This window comes from Sphaerodactylus townsendi, linkage group LG09 (assembly GCF_021028975.2).
Source record: "Sphaerodactylus townsendi isolate TG3544 linkage group LG09, MPM_Stown_v2.3, whole genome shotgun sequence".
Classification (NCBI taxonomy): Eukaryota; Metazoa; Chordata; class Lepidosauria; order Squamata; family Sphaerodactylidae; genus Sphaerodactylus; species Sphaerodactylus townsendi.
In genome coordinates this window covers 40,639,749-40,660,324 of record NC_059433.1, presented here as the reverse complement: position 1 = coordinate 40,660,324, position 20,576 = coordinate 40,639,749, and the positions used below count along the sequence as shown (strand labels likewise).

The window sequence follows — 20,576 nt, the reverse complement described above, 5'->3', positions numbered from 1 at the left end:
ATGTAAGATTTAATATTTATACTTGTCCCAAAACTGGGGGGGGGGGGGGGGTACAAATACATGTTTTAACTGAAGACTTGCTAGGTGTTCAGAAACAAAATATGCAGAATGATTAATAGTGACGACAACTTCTTATGAATGTGTGACTTCAGGTTGAATAATGCTACCATTCTGCTGAACTTTTTTTAGGAAACACAAAAGCAGCTTGCAGGAGACTGCAATATTCCCTCTGCCTTTTTTCACAGACACTTTCTTTGTCTGTTCAGTCTGAGTTATTATCATTTTACATTCCTATTCTTCTCCTGTGGGCATTCTTCAACAAAATTCAAAGTCCATAAAAGGTTTTAATTATATAGCCTCACATTAATTTCTCCCTAATGACCACATCTTTTAAAAAGGGGTTGACTATTTCTGTTACCAGTTGTAATTTTGTGCCGCAAGGCATTCACGACAAACACATCTTTATTAATCTGTACCAACATTATTCTTCATTGAAACTAGATCATTCCTGTATTTATGGTGATATTTTATTATTTAACTTAAAGAACTTACATACCACATTTCAATAAGGATATTCCCCATGTGGTTCACAGAATACTAATACCAGTGAAACTACACATTCAATACATCTTGCAAATTCACAAAATGTGTCAGAAGGACAAACGCAGGAATTTATACAAAAAAGTGGAAAGAATAAAATCAGCATAGTAGACCAAGCAGCATTTGAAGAGATCTTCATGATATGGGATTGTAATACAGTTTTAAAATATCTGAGTATAAAATGAAATCTTAGATTTCTAACTTTTTTCATCTAAGCTGAAAAAGCACGAATATGCACACTATACAGCTATTTGAAATTAGTAATTCATGCTCTGAGGTACTCTAAATAGAAGGTAGTTAACCAAAATATAGTATGAGTCTCTGTGCTGCTAGATACCTCTACAATGAGTATAAAGCTAACAGTGGATAAATAGTTTACTCTTGATGTTATTGATCTGACTACATTGCTGCATTTATCCATATCACGACACATCATCACAAATAAAACAATAATCCCTCTCCACACACACACACCTAACTCTGCGAATGTAGCAGCATCTTAGGGATGAGAAACTTAATTTATTTTCAAAGATGACTCATGTAGCACTAAAAACACTTTCCCAGAAGTAAGCCCCACAAAATAGACCTGAATAAGATTCTGAGTAGGATTGCTCTCAAAAATGCTTGCATGGACTACATTTCTTGGTTATTACATCATTTCCAGAACGGCATGGCCATTTTCGCATGTGCGGTCTCCTTTGCTTTGAGGAAACATTCCCTTCAGGTTGATTCTCGGCTATGGGGTTTCCCCCATTTGGCACTCACCCCACTGTCAGATCAGAGAATCCCCATAGTTCCAAAAACACTTTTAAGTACAACTTTTTCTCTCCCTTCACAGGGAAAGTGAAGATCACCATGCATTTAGCTTTCCTTGGGTATTCTCACTCCTTCTTACATTCCCCTGCCCAACCCGGAGTAGTTTTTCCCTTCAGGCCACCATTTCAAGATGATCAGAAGGACTTCTTTTAAAAAATTGAACAGTGAACTGTTGCTAGAGTGGTGAAGCTAGTGAAATTGATAAGGCTAGTCTAGTGAAGTAGCACTAGACCAAAGATGGCAACATAACAACAAAGGCAACAGACAGCATCCCCAAATGGAAGTTGAATGGAAACAACAAGGAGGCAGGCAAAATGGTGGATTGGATCAGCTAGGGACACCTTACAGGAGAGTAATCTGTGTAAACAAAAAGCCATTAAAAAAAACCTCCGCTGTGAAGCAAAGTTAGAGAATTAACTTCTCAGCTGCAGGGTAAATAGTGCAGTGGTGTAGCACCCATGGGATGGAGGGGCACAACGCCCCAGGCAGAGCCATGGCAGAGGTATGGCCAGGCCATGGAAGGGGCATTGAGGGGGTATTCCGGAGCAGAGATGGGTGACTATGCAGCAGGGGCGCAGGGGGCACATGCACCCTGGGTGCCGTTTTTCCTCACTCTGCCTCTGAAGTAGTGCATGCATAAAAAGCCATTGGGTGTATAGATAAGGTAAGCCTACCCATGCCAGCACTCCTCACCCACAGAAAGTCAAAACTGACTAAGGTGCACTGAATAAACTCTGAACACACATTAAATTAAAGTTTCAGATGAGTAGTCAACGAACTCTGTAGTAGTCAAACAAAATTCAAGTTCACTAGCACATTAAAGACCACCAAGATTTTCCATGGTATAATCTTTTGTGAGTCAACACAGATGTCATCAGATACTTAACAAAGGGAGATTTGACTGGCAAAAGCTTATACTCTGGAAAAATTGGTGGTGTTTAATGTACTAATGGACTTGAATTTTGTTTCACATAAAATTAAAAAGTACTTGGACAGATTTCACCAATTAATGCACACAACATGGATGGGTGCCATCTTTGAACACACTGACAACTGCACTCTTGTAAGTGGAATCTCCTTATCCAAATATGGTACAAAAATCAGGGGGGTGGATTGAAAGGTGTTGTGTTAACATGGTCAAGGTCTCCCATCTGTGGAACCTGACTCTTCTACAGAAGAACCGTTCCTTGCATCAGAGGAAATTGCTACAGTTAGTGGGACAAATCCTTGGAATCCAACCATTAAGATCTAACCCAAAGTTTTCAAGGTCAAACAGTTCAATTAACATGGTTTCAATGTCATTGTAACAAAGGAAAATTGGATTTCAAGCAATTAAAATAAATGTACCATATATTGCTGTAGGAAAATAATTACAGATTTTTGTCAAATGTGTAATTTATTTTGATATTATACATAAAATTATTGACCTGCTCAATTGTTATGGAGTTCTTAATTTTGGTATATTATTGTACTTACTTGTTACCATCAGTATGTGAAATGTAGCTTCATATATTTTATTTTTGTAGAGTCATTATAGTTTTGCCCAGATTCACAAGCATATTCTTTGTCTTTTGCTTTTCAGATTGAAGTCTGATTGTAACACAGTGAGATCATGATAAATCATGTGGGGGAAAGATCATTATTTTTCTAGTCAAGTCTTCTTTAAAAAGCCACTACAGCCGCACACAGAAGAAAACAAATATTGGAAGCAGCAGAGATTAGGAACATCTTTGTTCGAAGAAGACAAGCATCAGTCAATACTGAATCTGTGTATCGTGTCATTAACCACTGATATTAGCAATATGCGTAGACAAGAGAATATACATAGAAAAGAACATAGAAGAGAGTGCATGCCAGCCTACTAGTAGCTATTTTTCTAAGTGGGATCACAGTGAAAAACCCATACTTACAGCATGCATCTAAGACAGGGGTAGGGAACCTGCGGCTCGAGAGCCGCGATCTTGACTCTTCTGCCCCGCTTGCACCGGGCTTGGCTCCATCGAAGCCGAAAGCTGCTGGCCCATCTCTTGCCCGGCCTCCTGCAGGCAGCCCAGGAAGCTGGCGCACTCAACCGTGTTGCAGTCGGATGGGCCGTGCTGCGGGCTTCCCCTTTCGCCCGCGCTGTTGGAGTGGGGTGGGTGCTTTCCTGGCGGCCGGCGAGGCCGAGCCACCGGTAAAAAAACCCCTATATATATATAGTGCTATTTTAAATGTCAAAAATTATTTGCGGCTCCAAGTGTTTTCTTTTCCCGTGGAAAACTGGTCCAAATGGCTCTTTGAGTGTTAAAGGTTCCCTACCCCTGATCTAAGAGCACCTCCAGTCGCATATAAATCATTGGCAATCTTCCTTGTGTGATATGGTAAGCTCTAACAAAATTAGAGATAAATTCTGCATCTGACAAAAACTTTACCAGATTTTGGCAGGTTCTCATCATCTCCTGGATGATGTCTTCTCTTGCAGACTTAGAATTGGAATTCCAGATTTCAACATCAATATATCTATTTTCCCAGTGTGGCCGCCATCTGCAGATACCTAATTCCATGGATTAGGGTCACACAGAAATAAAACATATTTCTATACATGTGGGGAGACCTCCATGTTTGCAGAAAAATCTTAAATCTTTTTAAAAATCACATTGTAATTCCCTAGAAATAAAAGTGTTGGGCGTGCATGAGCAAACAATGCAAAAACTCACCACATTTTCACCAGTGGAAGCCTGGTGAGGACTTAAATCAGCAGCAGTGGCGGCGGCAGTGGCTGTATGTAGGTGAGGAAGGAAGCTGCAGTGTGGATATGGCAGAGGGATTGCACAAGTCCTCACTGCCCCCATCCAGTTTGCAACCAGGGAGTCAGGTAGGGAGATACAGCAGTCCTTTCCACCTCCCCAGCTGGCAATTAAGGAGCTGGATAGTGGCAATGGTGATGGTGGGGGTAGGTGGCTGGGAAATGCACCACAGAAGTAATTAGAGAAGGAATTCTACCCTATGACCATCAAAGATTCCCATTTGGGAGGCAGACCTGATGAGATATTGAGGGGAAGATGGCATTCTTCCTCCTGCAAGTCTTACAGCTCCCCCTCCCTTATCCAAATATGGTACAAATATGGTACAAAATAAGCTGGAAAATAAGGTGGAAGGCAGGTGCAGAGAGCAGTAAGGGTGGAGGTGAGTGGAGTGCCAAAGGGGAGTAGCTGTAGAGAGCAGTGAGGATAATGGGTGAGTGGAGTTCCAACAGTGGGGGTAAGTTAGGTAGGGAGAACAACAAGGGTGAGGGTGACTGGAGTGCCAAGAGGGAGTAGCTGTAGAGAGCTGCAAGGATGATGGGTGAGTGGAGTGCCAATGGGAAGGTGGGGTAGGTGGGAACAACAGTAAGGGTAGGGTAGATTGATGGGAAATGGTGGGGAGGGGGTAAAAGAGATGTGGGAGTAGGGAGATAGAAATGGGTAGTTAGGAAAAAACTGGCTGGACCTCCCCCCCGCTCCAGTATGATCTTCTTCCATATAAATAATTTTCATACTGTAATTATTTATTCTCTGATTTCCAAGTGTTGCAAATTGGGAAAAGGAGAAAAAGTCCAGTGACCTAAATGTGGTTTTCTAGTGGTAATAACTAAAGAGGAAATGCTCATATAATGTGAGTGTTAACAGCTTGCAAAACATGCATCCCCTTGTCTTTCTCACAGCTTTCATCCTCTTGTTTGCTTGTCTTTGCAAAACACAATGCAGAAAAACCCCTATTGTTACAAGTGTTCCAATCATGCCCCCTAGTCCATTGCAAAGCACTCTCCCACCCACACAAAATAAAAGCCAACTATCTTCATGGCAGCAAGTCCTTTTCACAGACTATTGTGGAACGTACTTGAGAGATTTGCAAAGGGATAGAGGAGAATTCAGGGCAAAAGCAATTTGTAGCCAGAGGCTACATATTGATAATAAAGTATTTATATAGCTCTCATCTTCCCAACATCTGTACACCAGACAACTTACCAGTTATGCAATGTAATGAAATAAATAAAACATCAAGAATAATTGTTAATCCAGTCAAGAATAATTGTTTATCAATGAAAAATTGTCAGGGAGAGAAAAATGCAATAAATGGATTCACAGTGGAATTTCCAAATACCTGTTTTTAAAACTAGCTATCTGGACAAAGAGAGTTCCATGCTAACTGGGGTTTCCCTGTAAAGTATTACCTTTCTTCATAGTGGAGGTTTCATGTGAGTATTTGAGACTGCACCTATTAGCATGCTTTTGACAAGAGGCTCTCAGTGAAACAGCCCTGTTGAAAGAAGGGAAGTTTTTTGTATTAGTAGTCATGATAACTCCTCACTGATCCCAAAACTTAATGGGTTTAGGGCTGCTGAGAGGATTTATAGATCTAAGAGGAAATAAAGAATTCCCACAGTGCTCTTCTCATTTTGAAACGAAGCAGTACTGGTCATACGATTTGTTCAAGCTCTCTATAGCCCAAATACCCTTAATTTCTGGGTTTGTTATAGGGCAATATCTAGAGTCCATCCCTGGTGTTTTCTGGAATTACTAGTTTTTACTTCTTGTTGCCTTAATCATAATTGCTTTAATTTTTGTTGCCTTAACCATAATTTTCTGGCAATGTGGCCAGACTCAGGACCAGACCCGACTCCTCCCCCCCACACACACACTTCCTATGTGTGAGATGTAGCTCCTGGTGTCTCACCGCCACAGACAGAGACTCCAGTGGTATCCCAGGCAGGGCCTTTACCTAGTATTACAACTCCAGATGCAGTTAGAAGAACCAGCTGGGGCAGGGGTCTGCAACCTGCAGCTCTCCAGATGGTCATGGACTACAATTCCCTGCCAGGGGCAGATGGGATTTGTAGTCAATGCCAGGGGCTGATGGGATTTGTAGTCCATGCCAGGGGCTGATGGTCCATGACCATCTGGAGAGCTGCAGGTTGCAGACCCCTGAGCTGGGGCCTGATATTGCAGTAGTATAGTGAGAATGGCAGCCTCCCCAGCCAGGATAGGGCCAGAGAGGCATGCAGCAAGTCAAGCCAGTGAAGAAGTCAGGGTAGGCAAATAATCCCAACAGCAGTCAGGTCCATAGGCTTGCATTTGGAAAGGCATTTAGAAAAGCAGAGTGAGGACTGATAGCTGGTAGCAAAGCAAAGCCTGTGCCATAGTCGATAAGGCAGGAAGGATGGCAGTTAGGGGGATGAGCCATCCAGCAGCCCAATAGGAGGGTCAAGGAGGAATGAATCACTGCACTCCTTCAGAAAGAGACCGGTATTCCCAGGAAAGGGGTGGGACTATTTGGAACTTTAAGGATGGTTTCCAGGGAAAGGCCAAGAGAAGAGATTGGTGCAGTTCTGGTTTGCCAAAAACTGGTCTTGGAGAAAGGAGAAGGAATAAGGTAGTACAGCCCTTCCCCATTCTGAGACCTGGAAGGATCTGTCAAAGACACCCAGCAGTATGGCTGAGGGAACACACCCATACTGGAAATGGAGGTATCTCACAATGATGAATGAAAAGTCACAACAAATGTTGGAAGAGACACACTTGTCCATGTGAAATTAGATTACAAAAGAAAATCCTTTTGGGGGGGTGTTGTGAGGTTTCCAGGCTGTGTGGCTGTGTTCAGTGGTGGGATCCAAAAATTTTAATAACAGGTTCTGATGGTGGTGGGATTCAAACAGTGGCACCGCCACACACTCGCACCTCCAGTCCCTATTGGGCAGGGACGTTGCTTTAGTAACCCCTTCTCAGCACTCAGAAAAAATTAGTAACCACTTCTAGAGAAGTGGTGAGAACTGGTTGAATCCCACCTCTGCCTGTGTTCCAGTAGCATATAGAGCTCCCCTGGTTGCATCCAGTATTCATGCTGTATATATTCACCCCTTGGAGATGTTGCTCAGCTTTCTCAGACATACCCTTTGTGTCCAGAACTTACTCTAAAAATAGATTTAATGTATGCTCAGTGCACTATGAGTTAGTTTGGAACTCCTGGGAAAAATGAGGTTCCTCTCCAAGCATTCTCCATTAACACCCATAATTGGAGAGTTTATCTGAGGTTAGAGGTAAAAAGACTCATTCATGTTTTGCAACACTCTTTAAAGAGGTAGTGGCTCAAGATGTGTGTTAGTAGATGTTAACCCATGAAACAGCATTTAGGCAGTTAAAAGGATCTACTAACAAAAACTTCATCTTATTAAGCACTGCATTGAGCATCCCCTAAATGTATCCTACAAGAAATGTAGGTCCCTTTAGAAATTGCTTCTGTAACATTTACTAGCTCACAATCTGTATGTAGAAAAGGCTGAAAGACCATATGATCCAATTATCCACTCTGCAACCTCATAGTTCTAACTATGCAATTCTGACCACAAATATCCCACAAATGGAGAGAACAGTGGCATTCTGCATAATATGAATGACTCAGTGTTTTTGAAAATATATTTTACTAGTTAATCAATAACTTTCATTAATTTAATTTTAATTAATTCAATTTAACATACATACTCGTGAATTTCATGTTATATCAATTACCCCACTGCTATCTTTTGAAAACATGACTCCGTGAGTTAGACTTTGGAAGGCCTTTTGTTTTCCTTATAGAACTGGAGCATCATTCAGTAGTGAGGAACTAGGTCATCATTTCAAAAAGGACAAGATGACCACAATATGCAATCCTAGTTTTATGTTCAAATTGTGGTTGTAAAAGTCACAAGAATACCAATGTGGATGAGAATCACAGAAAGTCAGTAGTAAAAATATATTGCCTTCACTGCTCAAAGAAATTTCTTCTAGCTTTCCAGTTTTTTTAAAAAAATAAAACTGTATAAAGACAGCAAACTGATAGTTTAGATTGTGAAAATCTAATAGCTCAATTATCTGTGGACTATTTTGTTTACTGGGCAGAAATTAAATGGAGATAAAAGAAGTCAACAACCACTTTTGCTGCTTTTTCTCAGTACTAATGCACAACACAAGCAAGCCACAGTAAAGCCATTAAAATGTTCATAGTTCTTGGATGCCAAAGAACAGCTATTAAGAAGCACAATATGCAATATTGATACTACTTCACAGATAATTTCTGTCTAGATATAGGAACAAGAAAATGAAAGGGCAGCATTAAAAGTCCTCTATGCAAAAAGAAGAAATCAAGCACTAACTGTTGGCATAGTCATTTTGAGATTTGGATACTTACCCTTTCATTTTTGATCTGGACTTAAACTTTCATCCATTACTTTGTAACTAATAACTCAAATGAAAATCAATAATATAGAAATACAATTATGTAATAATTAAAATATATTAAAATTTAAAATCAATTTAAAATAATTACAATCAGTTGGACAAAGGAAAAATAAGCAATGTCCTGTCATTAATCAAGGATTGCAAAAGCTATGTAAGTACCTCTCAACATGACATTCAGTGGCTCTCTGATGTCTGTCTCTAGACACAATTTTTATAAGAAACTTTCCCAGGGAGGACCTTCACAAAGAAAGGACCATGTTCTAACTTCATCATCAGCCCTTCTGTCTGCTCTCTGTCTTTCAATGTCAGGGTGCCCAACAGTCTATCTCCTGCTATTTTATTTCACTTGTGCATCCCACATTGATGAGCTCCTAAGGGATTCCATACTAAAACCCTTTCTTTTTAATATTTTTTATTTTCTCACATAAAAAGACAACACACAAAACACACACAAAATACAAAACCAACCAACCAAACACAACCCATTAAACCTCATAAGGTGACTTCCAGCTATCTCATCTTTGACTTCAGGTTAACTCTAGCTTCAATTAATACAATTAACATGTTATTTCAGTAATTCTTTCTGAAACATCTTCTACTGTTTTTTTTAGATTCCAAACCCTGACACTACCTCACTATTTGAATAGTTCTTCAAAAGGTATTCTGTAAAGGGTTTCCACTTGTGGAAATTGTCCAAAGTATTATTGCTTAATAATGCTGTCAGTTTTGCCATTTCTGCATATTCTGTAGCTTTCAAAATCCAGTCCTCTTTTGTTGGTATCTTATTGTCTCTCCAGTTTTGTGCAAATTAAGTCCTTGCTGCAGTTGTCATTTACATAAACAGAGCTTTATATTCACCGATTATTCCCAACAGAAAGGCCTCAGTTTTTTTTCAAAATTGTTATTTCCATTTTTTTGCAGCTCCTTGAGTATCATACCCCTAAAAGTCACAGCCTCTTCACATGTCCATTACATATGAAAAAGAACCCTCTTGCTGTTGACACTTCCAGCACCTATTTGACACACCTTTATACATCTTTGCCATTTTTTTTGGTGTTAAATACCATCTACACATCATTTTGTAACAATTTTCTTTCAAACTAGTGGGCCCAGCCCCGCGTTGCTGTGGCTCAGTCTGGTGAAGTGGAAAAGAAAGAAAAGGGGAAGTGAACGGTTCAAACATGTGTCATTGCACAATGATTGCAAGGGAGGGGAGGGGCAAGGAGCCCCTCGCTCCCCTCCCTCTCTCCCGTTCCCTTGCATGGCAACCCGGCTGGTCCCTCCCTAATGTTCCCCTTCCTCTGCTAGGGTGGCTGGTCCTGTCCCTTTCACTCCCTTCCTCTGCTAGGGTGGCTGGTCCTGTCCCTTTCACTTGCAGGCGAATTATCTAGCATAAAATACGCTGGGAGGCATGAGTTCAAATTTGTGTTCAAATTTCAGACCGTTTGGTCCAGCAAACCACTTGCAGGCGAATTATCTAGCGTAAAACACACTGGGAGGCATGAGTTCAAATTTGTGTTCAAATTTCAGAGCGTTTGGTCCAGCAAACCCCTGGACCCTCCCTCACCTTCCCCTTCCTCCGCTAGGGTGGGTGGGCCATGTGCAGATGGCCCGCCCAATCCCTTTCACTTCATAAGGCAGTGGTTTTCAAGGAAGGCATGGTTAGTTCCCTTGTATCAGAGGGTGTTGCTTTGATGGCAGATGGCACTGTTGCGGAACAGAACTGTGATTCCAACTGTCACAGGTGTGGCATGTACACAATAACTGGCAGAGTTGTGACATGTACACAACAGGAGGTGTGGAAACAGTATGGAAACCTGGCCGCACACGAATGCGACGTTGTGTGAAAATTTTTAAGCAATCAGTCCAGTAGTTTGGGAGATTACCTGTCAGCAGAAAAACGCACTGATAGATTTATATATATATAGATTGTAACATGCTGTGAATTTTAAACCTTTCTTCCACAGTCTCTCCCACTGTTTCATCAAATTATCATGCCCAACAGAATTATTACAGATTTAACCACCTCATTTTCTGTATCCCATTGTAATAGCATCTCATACATTTTGGTCATCAATTTGTCATCATTTATACATGAGTTACATTCAAAATCTGTCATTTGTGGATTAAAACCAGCTTTCTTATTATCATGTTTCAATGTCTCTTACAGTTGGTAACAGTAAAACCAATTTTTATTATATCTTTTAAATCATTCATAGGTTTAAGTTCACATTTATTATCTTGAACAATCAACAACTATATGCGGGCCATTTTTCTTACATATTCACTTCTTTTCTGGCAAACTCTTCAATTGGCAACCATAAAGGAGCAGCCCCTGCAACAAACCTCTTATATTTCAAGCATATCCATAATAAGCTCCTTCTAACAGAATGATTATAAAAATCTTTGTGTATTTTCCCCTTGTCATATCACAAGTGTCCATGCCAGCCAAATCTCCTATCATGTCTCTCCAGATCCAGGAGTCTACTGTTCTTCAAAATCACCCATTCCCTTAGCTATACTAAACAATATATATATATATTTAATTATAATTATTAATTTTCATATTAAATATATATATTTATATTTAATTCTTGGTTTCTTGCTCTGCCAGATAAAGTTACTTACATAACTTTTTCCCATTGTTTAAAACATGATACTGAGTTGATTATTGGAATGGTTTGAAACAAAAATAACATCCTTGGCAAAACATTCATTTGTGTCACAGGTATTCTTTCCAAAAAGAACAAATTCAGTTAATTCCATCTCAACAAGTCTCTCTTGTCTTCTTTCCATATTTTAACATAACTTTGATATAACATACAATTTTTGTTAGTTACTCACACTCCCAGGTATTTTATTTTTTTTCATCACCATAAACCCAGTTAGCTGAGTCAAATACAATGGTGTATGTGTGTGTATAAAATTTTATTTGCAGTCCAAAGACCCAACATTCACATGAGAACCGAACAACAAAACACTGAAAATTAAATGAAAACATCCACATTTCGCTGATAACAATGTGACTACAAGTTAGGACATATTTTTCAATGTTTCAGTTAAAAACTTTGCAACTTACAGAGTTATCTTAGGATTTTTATCCTCTAGTAAAAAAAATCTAACATAAAAATAAGATGTCTGGTTTGGAATTGGCTTCAACACAGGATAAATTGTCAATATAATGAACTATGGGCATCACAATTTAAAAGAATATGTTCCATCTAGTCTACCTTCTTTTTACACAATACACAAATTCTTTGTGCATACGAAGTGCTGGTAAATTGACCACAGAGCAGTTCCAAACATAATTCATTTGATCTGGCTTTAAGGAAATGATATCTAGGGACTGTCAGATTTACAAGGTAATTTGCTATTCAAAAGGAGCCTGAAATTTCAATACCAGCTGCAAGAGGGGAACACAAAGCATGTACGAGGTACCAGAGTTCTGCATAAGCTGTATCTCTCAATCTTTGGCTGTTTCCGCACGGGCGGAATACAGCATCCCAGGGACAATAAAAACAGAGTCCCTGGGGAGGGGTTCGCACGCAACCCCCGAGTGGCGCGAAGCTGCTGTTTCCGAACCTCGCTCCCTGAGCGAGGTTTTTCGGAAATAGCAGCTTCCAACCACTGCTGTGTGAACGGCAGCGGCTGGAAGGTGCCATTTCCCCCCTTTCCCGAACACCTTACCATCCCTCCGACCTTCCGGTGTGTCGCCCAGGCCAGGCGACATGCCCCTGCCCTGCGACTCCAGAGTTGTTGCGCAGGGCAGGGGGCGGGTCCCCTGGCCTGGGCGATGCGCTGGAAGGTCAGAGGGATGGTAAGGTGTTCAGGGGACAGCGCAGCCTCTGTGCAGGCTGCGCCATCTTCCCCAACCCTACCGGGACCGTTCTTGTGAACGGTCCCAGGGGGGTGCGTTGGCGTCATATACGCCGACGCACCCCCCCCCCCCCGAGCGTGGCCGTGCGGAAACGGCCTTTGATTTAAAGCTGTCCTGGAGTGTATTAACCCAGAGATGTCCCTGGAGAGCAAGATCACTAGACAGAAGCTGATCTACTTCGGATGTGTGATGAGGGCAAATTCACTGGAAAAAGAGATGCTACTTTGAATGGTCAGTGGCAAACGGAAACGGGGTAGGCCAATGATTTGTTGGTTGGAAACCATTCAGAGGGATATGGGTATGAACATCAACCAATTGAAAGAAGTTGTGGCAAACAGGGAAGCATGGAGCGGACTGGCTTACAGTGTATCCAAGAGTTGGACACGACTAAATGAATAAAGAAGAAAGAAGAATGCATTAGTATAACCCAAATGGAACAGGAAAGTAGAGGAGAGGCCAACTGAGGCTGTTTTATGTTCCATTACCTTAAACCTGTGGCTTATTTAACTATCCTGACCTATTTTCATTATTAGCCTCGAATCAGTATTAAAAATGGTTTTGAGCCAATATTTTAAAGCCATTTGCCATGCTTGATTTCATAGAGGAAGGACTCCAATTTCAAGAAACAGCACTGCATTTGGTATACATTTTGAAAACTGAAGAAGTGCTCTGAGAAATTTTGACTCCTGTTATCCAATTCCTTGTTCTTCCTTTTGCTATGGGCATTTCCATTCTTCTTCTAATTAATAAGTATCATAATTCACTTCTGTTAATGTCAACCAACGGCTAATTAAATGTTAAACCTGTATTTCCAGATGTAATTCAGGTTCATTTCTTATAACATTCTGTGAAATGCGTAATACTAAATTGTTCAGGAGGGCAGTTTTATGAAAGGAACAGGGTTGTAGTTGTAATGTATATAAACATTGTAGGCAATTTCAATTTTAATATTTATTGTATATATCGTGCTCTTTTAATTGTATTGTTTTCCAATTTTGTAATCCAATTTTAGAGCAGTCATATTTTTAGACAAAAGTTTGAATGGTTGGCTACTGATAAAGGGAGCTTGTTGAAACATGTTTGACAACAGGAAAGTTTTATATGTGATGATTATTTTACTGCACGAACTGTACATTCATTACATAGTTTAGGATTTACTGGATTTATAATGATTTATTCTTCATAACTCAGCTTTTCTTATTTCATGCCGTCCTGCTTTTGTAATACAGTTTTAAAGCATTATCTGTATTATGATATTGTTTTATTGCAGTGTTTTTGAATTGTGTAATCTGCTTTGAGTCTCAATAAGATGCAAACTATAAATGAAGTAACTAAATAAAGGGTTTCTAGAATAAACTGTACAATTTATTTTATTGCAGAGCTTCAATGATTTAAAAAATTTTTAAAACCCAACTTTTTAAAGGACTTATATGGAAACACTGTCTCAAATAGTATTCAGTATACAGAATGTCAAAAATAGTCTCAGGGGTGTTTTTTTTTTTTTACAATTTTTTCTTTTTTTAAAATAAATCTGCCACCTTAAACACGATTATGCATATAATGGGTTGTATCCAGTCAGATTTTGCACTCATCAGATTCTCTTCTTAACTACAGCTGCCATACACATTTTTTTTTGTGAATGCAGATCCCATGATGGATAACAAACCATTTTTGATGGTGTCAAGAGATCCTCTGTTCTCCTTTTCACCAATGAAAAAGTCAGTTGGATCCAATACACTATCAAGAACCTTAAATCTAAACTGAATGACTGAAAATGATGGTTAATTCACATAACAGTCTATACATACTAAGGTAGCCAGGCCTCTGGTTTTAACCTGCTGGAGTAGGGTTGCCAGGGCCTCCTTGCCCATTGGTGGAGGATGGGAGGGTAGGGTTGCCAGATCAAGGTTGGGAAATTCCTAAAGATTTGGGGGTGAAGCTTTGGGAGGACAAGGACCTCAGTGGGATACAATGCAATAGAGTCCATCCTCCAAAGCATCCATTTTCTCTAGGAAAACTAATCTCTGTAGTCTGGAGATGATCTGTAATGCACCTGGTCCCATGTGAAGGTTGGCATTCCTATGCAATGACAAGCATGGCTCTTGCCTTGCCTGGCATCAGCTGGTCAGAGCCAAGGTTACACCTGGCTTGCTGTTATCTGTTTCTGTTAATGGACCTTTCTGGTTTAATCGCTGTGCTTTGCAATATAGTGAATCAGGCTCCCTCGCCCCAGTCCCCTTCCAGGCCCTGGAGTGAAGAAGAGTTTGGATTTATACCCCCTTTCTCTCCTGTAAGGAGACTCAAGGGGGCTTAGAAGAAGAAGAAGAGTTTGGATTTATATCCCCCCTTACTCTCCTGTAGGAGAAGCTGTGACTAGCCCAAGGTCACCCAGCTGGTGAGTGTTGGAGTGCACAGGCTAATCTGAATTCCCCAGATAAGCCTCCACAGCTCAAGCGGTAGAGCAGGTAATCAAACCCAGTTCCTCCAGATTAGAGTACACCTGCTCTTAACCAGTATGCCACTGCTGTTCCTGCGAAGTCTATCACATGTCCTTGAGATACTTGGGACACATAATAAAGCTGTTCTCACCTTGTTATTCTGTTGTTCTGTTAACTGTGGGAAGATGGGTGGGAAGAGGGGAATGTTTGGGTTAAATGTGTCTGCAGGAACCATGATCTTTAGATTTGGCTTTCTGCAGCAATGGTAACTGACACATTTCAATAAAGGCTACTGAATCCTAGCGTCTCAATTATTGACTGTTATACAAGAACCTTACACGCAGGAACTTGGGCGGAGGCATGGGGAAGGAAAGCAGTGTCATGTAGTCTCAGTGTTTACACCATGGCAGTTTAAATCAGTCCATACTGATCTGTAATGATGTCACTTAAAATTATAAGGTATCTGGGGCTTCTTAGAACTCAGTGACATTACTTCCAAGTAAAACTCAGAAGCTTCAACTCCAACTGGTGCCAATCCCCACTTTTACTGTGCTGTTCTATTGAGCGAGCTCAGGCAACATAGGAACATCAGTGGGAGGACTCACACCAGAAGCAGATATGCATCAACCCTAATTCACACCTAGTTTTTTTCAGTCCCGATTACATTATGTTTATGGAAAACTGGGTCATGATAAGCGGAAATAAGAATCTGCCTGCTATACTCAAACCTAGTAAATTTTACAAATGGTCATAAACAGTACAGACAATCTGTCAACTTGTGCACAAGTGTTTGTCTGCCTTTCCTCGACTTAAAGAGTGAGCCATTCAGTGCTATTGAATAAATCTACTACTATATTCCTTAATTCCCAGGGCTGCTGTACAATCCTTTCCTTTTCCACTGATTTGTGTCATGTAGTCTCAGTGTTTATACCATGGCAGTTTAAATCAGTCCATACTGATCTGCTTGTAAGTTATGCCCATTATTGAGGGGGGTTCAGTATTATTCCCAAATCGCATTTAGAATGTCATCAAATTGTTTTAGAACCAAATTGTTCAGTTCTCTTCAGTTATGTATTGTATCAGAAATCAATAGTTACCTTTCACGCTCTGAAAATGTATCAGTTAAATGTAGCGTTTCAAAATTACAAATGTCATGTTAAATCCTCCCTTAAATAGCACACCATCAAGAGGGACTTGATTCCCTACCCAGTAATATTAGATACTCATTTGCTGGTTTTCTAGACGAGCTCAGAGCCAAAGCCAAATGAAATACTATAAGGCAGCCAATAAAAATCTTACATCATCCAAGCATTTCAAACAAACCATGGCATTTTTTTTAGAAAAAACTGACTTGTATTGGGTTGTGGGGAAGGTATTGCATATATGAAAAAGTTATACCTGAAACCACCTAAAATAGGTCACAGTTCACCTTCCAATACATTTGACTTGAGAGCAGCAAAGGAATGGTTCCTCATAGGAGCTAAATGTAATGCTTCCCTTCATGTTGCCCCTGTGATAGGTACTGTAATCATATTTGTGTATTCTGTCACAGCCAGGTAGTTGCCGTCAGGCAAAAACCTCAGAGCCAGACTGCTTGTGGCAAAGGAACTGAATGGAGGTGTGTATGGTAATCTTCATTCTTCATTCCTGCTCTTTGGGTATAACAGTTAAGCATTTGTTTCTGCTGACATGTTGTCCAGTCAGGTGTGATTCCTCTGAGTTGGCATTAAATATTACTGACTGCAGTTATCAGTAAAGATAAATACAATTACTTGAATTACTGAAAGGAATAATACAGGACTCAACTCGAGCACTCATAGTAAAACAAACACTGACAGGTTGTCAGTTTTCTTTTTTGAAAAGATTGTTTTTAACATAACCTTTTAGTGAGCCTTGAAAAAAAGAAAACAAATAACTTGAAATAATAAATATATCCTGGCTGAAGTCATGTTAATTGTATACAAGCCCCTCTCTCTGGGGCCCCTTCTGCACATCTTACCAATAATAAATGCTAAGAGATGGAATATCCAATGACGAACCCTCCACCAATAAGGGAGCAGGACTCATTTTGTGAGTCCAGCTCTCTTATTGGTGGAGGATTCATTGTTGGACATTTCATCCCTGCCCCAGAGCAGCAGCACCTTGCCTCCACTGCTCTGGGGATCCAAAAGCCCCCTCATCTCCCCACCCCACCCCCAGCAAGCCCTCCCAACCTCTACCTGCCCTCACCTCCACCCCTATCTAGACCTGCTGTATTTCTTATCCTACAGCGGGCTTTACTGCTTGTGCAGAATAATGCACTTTCAATCCACTTTCACAATTGTTTGCAAGTGGATTTTGCTATTTCACACAGTAAAATCCAGCTGCAAAGTGCATTGAAAATGGATTGAAAGTGCATTATTCTGCATGGGCTGAAGGGGTCTGAGTTTTCAAATCCTCTCTTTTTCTTTCTGTGTGCACATATATAGACAGACAGACACAAATATATGTGTGTGTATGTGTGTTTTCAGTTCAAGGGTAGTATTTTGCATACCAGGCATATCATGAAGGAGTTATGCCCTTGCCTTTTAAAATATTCCTCAGCAGTTCAACTCAAAAAGTCTTTGTCCTCATCTTACCAAAAAAAAAGTGAAGCCTCTTTCAAGATATGCTATTTTATACACATTCATGTAGATTGCAGTTTTTTAAATGGTTTGGTTGTGATGACTTGTAAAACTTGGCCTTGCCTCTAGAACTTGCAAATCTCCCAGTCTACATCACCATAAGGCACTAGGCTTTAAATCAAGTTTCTTCCATTAAAGTCAAGGAACAGAATCAAATATTTGGGTTTAACTAAGCAGTTTAGAAAATTGTTCTTAGTAAGTGTGTTTACATCAGCACTAATAGTTTCAGTTGTTTTTCAGACATCCAATTTCATGTTAAAATGTTAATTTACTAAACATTTTACTGAAACTGCTTGAACTTAACTCATAGCAACTCACTATTTAATCAAACAACTATCTATGTATAGTTTTGAAAAGGAAAGCAAACTGGAGCTATATCATGTTGTTCACACCAGTCTTAGACAGACACTACCATTCCAGATCACATGTACAAACTGGGCTTCATTTGCTGCCTGAGTGAAGGAACTTACAGCTTCATAGATAGTTAACTGAATAAGACAGCCAGCCATTTTTTATGAATAAAAACTTATTGGCCATAGACTTTTATTGCCATATTGATTCGAGATAAGCAGCAATGTAAGGTACAGAATGGAGGTCTGATCTGTGCGCTGGGCAGTCCAAGTGCTGTCCCCCAGCAACCAAATATTTCCTCAAGCTCGTCGGCTGAGGAAAAAACACAACACGCTGAAGCAGTGATGGGAGATTCCAGATAGGTGGTGGCCACTGCCTGGAGAGTGCTGCTAAAGGCGCAAGCCATAGTAGCCCATGTCTGGGCACCCTAACCACTGGCTTGCTCCACCCCAAACTTCTTAGGGAGGTGCCATCAAAGTAGGTGGCACTCCTGCTCACCCGCACCTAGAGATCAGTCCCCCAAGCACAACCCACCAAGGCCATGACAAAAAGAAACACACACAAAACAAACCATTACAATAAGGGAGAGGAGGGTGGGAAAGCGTCTGGCTTCCGGGATACAGGCCAGGTGTGAGGCTGGGCCTGGCCTTATAAAGGCCCAGCCAGCTCCACCCCTGCTGACATCAGAGCATGCCCCAATGTCAGCATGGACCCCAGCATGCTCAGGCCCAGTAGGGCCACCAAGTCTCATGGACTGGGGTAACACCCCTGAGACCAGGAAGGGGAAGCTGCACGCGCCCGTGCTGCCCCTTCCCCATCCAGCAATGGCAGCCGCAGTAAGTCGCAGCCGCTTCTTTGTGGCAACAGTAGGATAAGTAGAGGAGCATCAAAATTCATCACAATCCAGAGTTTATGCTTCAATATTACATTCTATTTTAAACTGAAAAAGGTATATTTGAAGAACATTCGTTGTGACTTTTTTGTTATACACACACAGAGGGAAAGAAAAGAGAGAAGTTAAAAGATAGAGAGTCAGAGAGAAGTTCCTATATATAATAAACATGATGTCATCATTTCTAAAGCTTATTTTTAATTGCTTATAACTGTGGTAATTTGGTGGGAACAACCCTAAATCTGCTCATCTAAAATCTCCTCCAGTTTGACAAGGGATCCTAAACATACAGGAAATTACACTGTTTTCCTGCTCATCCTGCTCATCCTGTTTTCCTGCTCATTTCCTGTGCTGACATTACATTTCATTTCATTTATTTTATGATTTTACATTTTATGTTTTCATTACTATTGATTGTTTCCTGATTGCTTACTAGACCTATATGACAATCATTAAGTGTTGTACCTTATGATTCTTGACAAATGTATTTTTCTTTTATGTACACTGAGAGCATATGCACCGGAGACAAATTCCTTGTGTGTCCAATCACACTTGGCCAATAAAGATTCTATTCTATTCTATTCTATTCTATTCTATTCATCCCAAATAGCACTCTATATTTCAGTCAAAGTGGGAGTTTCTGATGAGTAGGGGGATATGAGGTTTTGCAAGGCAAGGGCATGGAATATCAACCCTTTGTTTCCTTAACTTCCAAGTGGCTACATAGAGTAGTAACATTGGGCTAAACTGCAATCTGAGGCTACACCAGGCAGTGAATTTTAAGTGGTGCCAGGATTACTTAGTCTTCCCACAGTTCTGCAAGTATGTGGCATTTATTTTATTTTATTAGAGTGCTTTTAACCTGATGCAGACTTATATAAAGAACTATATCAGAAAACCATCAATTTTATATATATATAAAAGATGCACAGGATGGGAAGGGGGACAAAGTAGGCAATAACAGCTCTACCCTTAATGGAAACATAGTCTCTCCCCAACAGGCAGACAATCCCTTCCTTTCTTCTTGCATACAGCTTCCATTTATGCTTTCAGAGGTTGAAGGGGAAGGGCAGAGCAGATGGTCACAACCCTCCCATTAAAGGAAACACAACTTCTGCTCACACAGGTATCAGGAGAGTATATACTTAAAACAGCACCCAGGGCTAGCCCGGGCAATGCATGCCCCCCATGCTGCACCTTGCCCCCACTGGAGCAGGGTGTAGCAGCTGAAGGCCTGTGAGCCCGGCTCACCTCGCCCGCAATCTTCACACGGAGATTGCAAATGAGTGGCCAGGCTTGCCCAATATGGAACTTGCAGGTGGAGCCAACAGTATAAAGCTAGACTAGAGGGATGAGAGCAGCTGGCTTCAGTCTGAGCCCGGTTGGGGGCAGCCTTGGATCTAGCTCTAAGCTTCAGGCTGCAGTTTAGAGTTGGATCCAAGCCTGGCCCCAGCTGAACTCAAATGGGCCCTTGCTGTTCTCAACTGTATGTGGAGGTTGGGGGTGGGGTCATCCCCACACCCGACCTCCATGTAGAGGTAGGGGTGGGGCAAGCTGGCTGGCCCTGTTCACAATCTCCACATGGAGATTACAAGTGGGACAAGCCAGCCTTGCTGGCCTTCACCTGCATTTGCATTCCAGCCCTCAGAGTTCTGGACTGTGACTCAGTTACAGGGAGGCATAAATACACCTCCACAAAGTGGC

General features: G+C 40.9%; 1 pseudogene; it reads left to right on the top strand.

Moving 5' to 3' along the window:
* Positions 1–4,087: 4,087 nt before the first annotated feature.
* Positions 4,088–20,576, top strand: part of LOC125439428 — a 33,356-nt pseudogene continuing 16,867 nt past the window's right edge.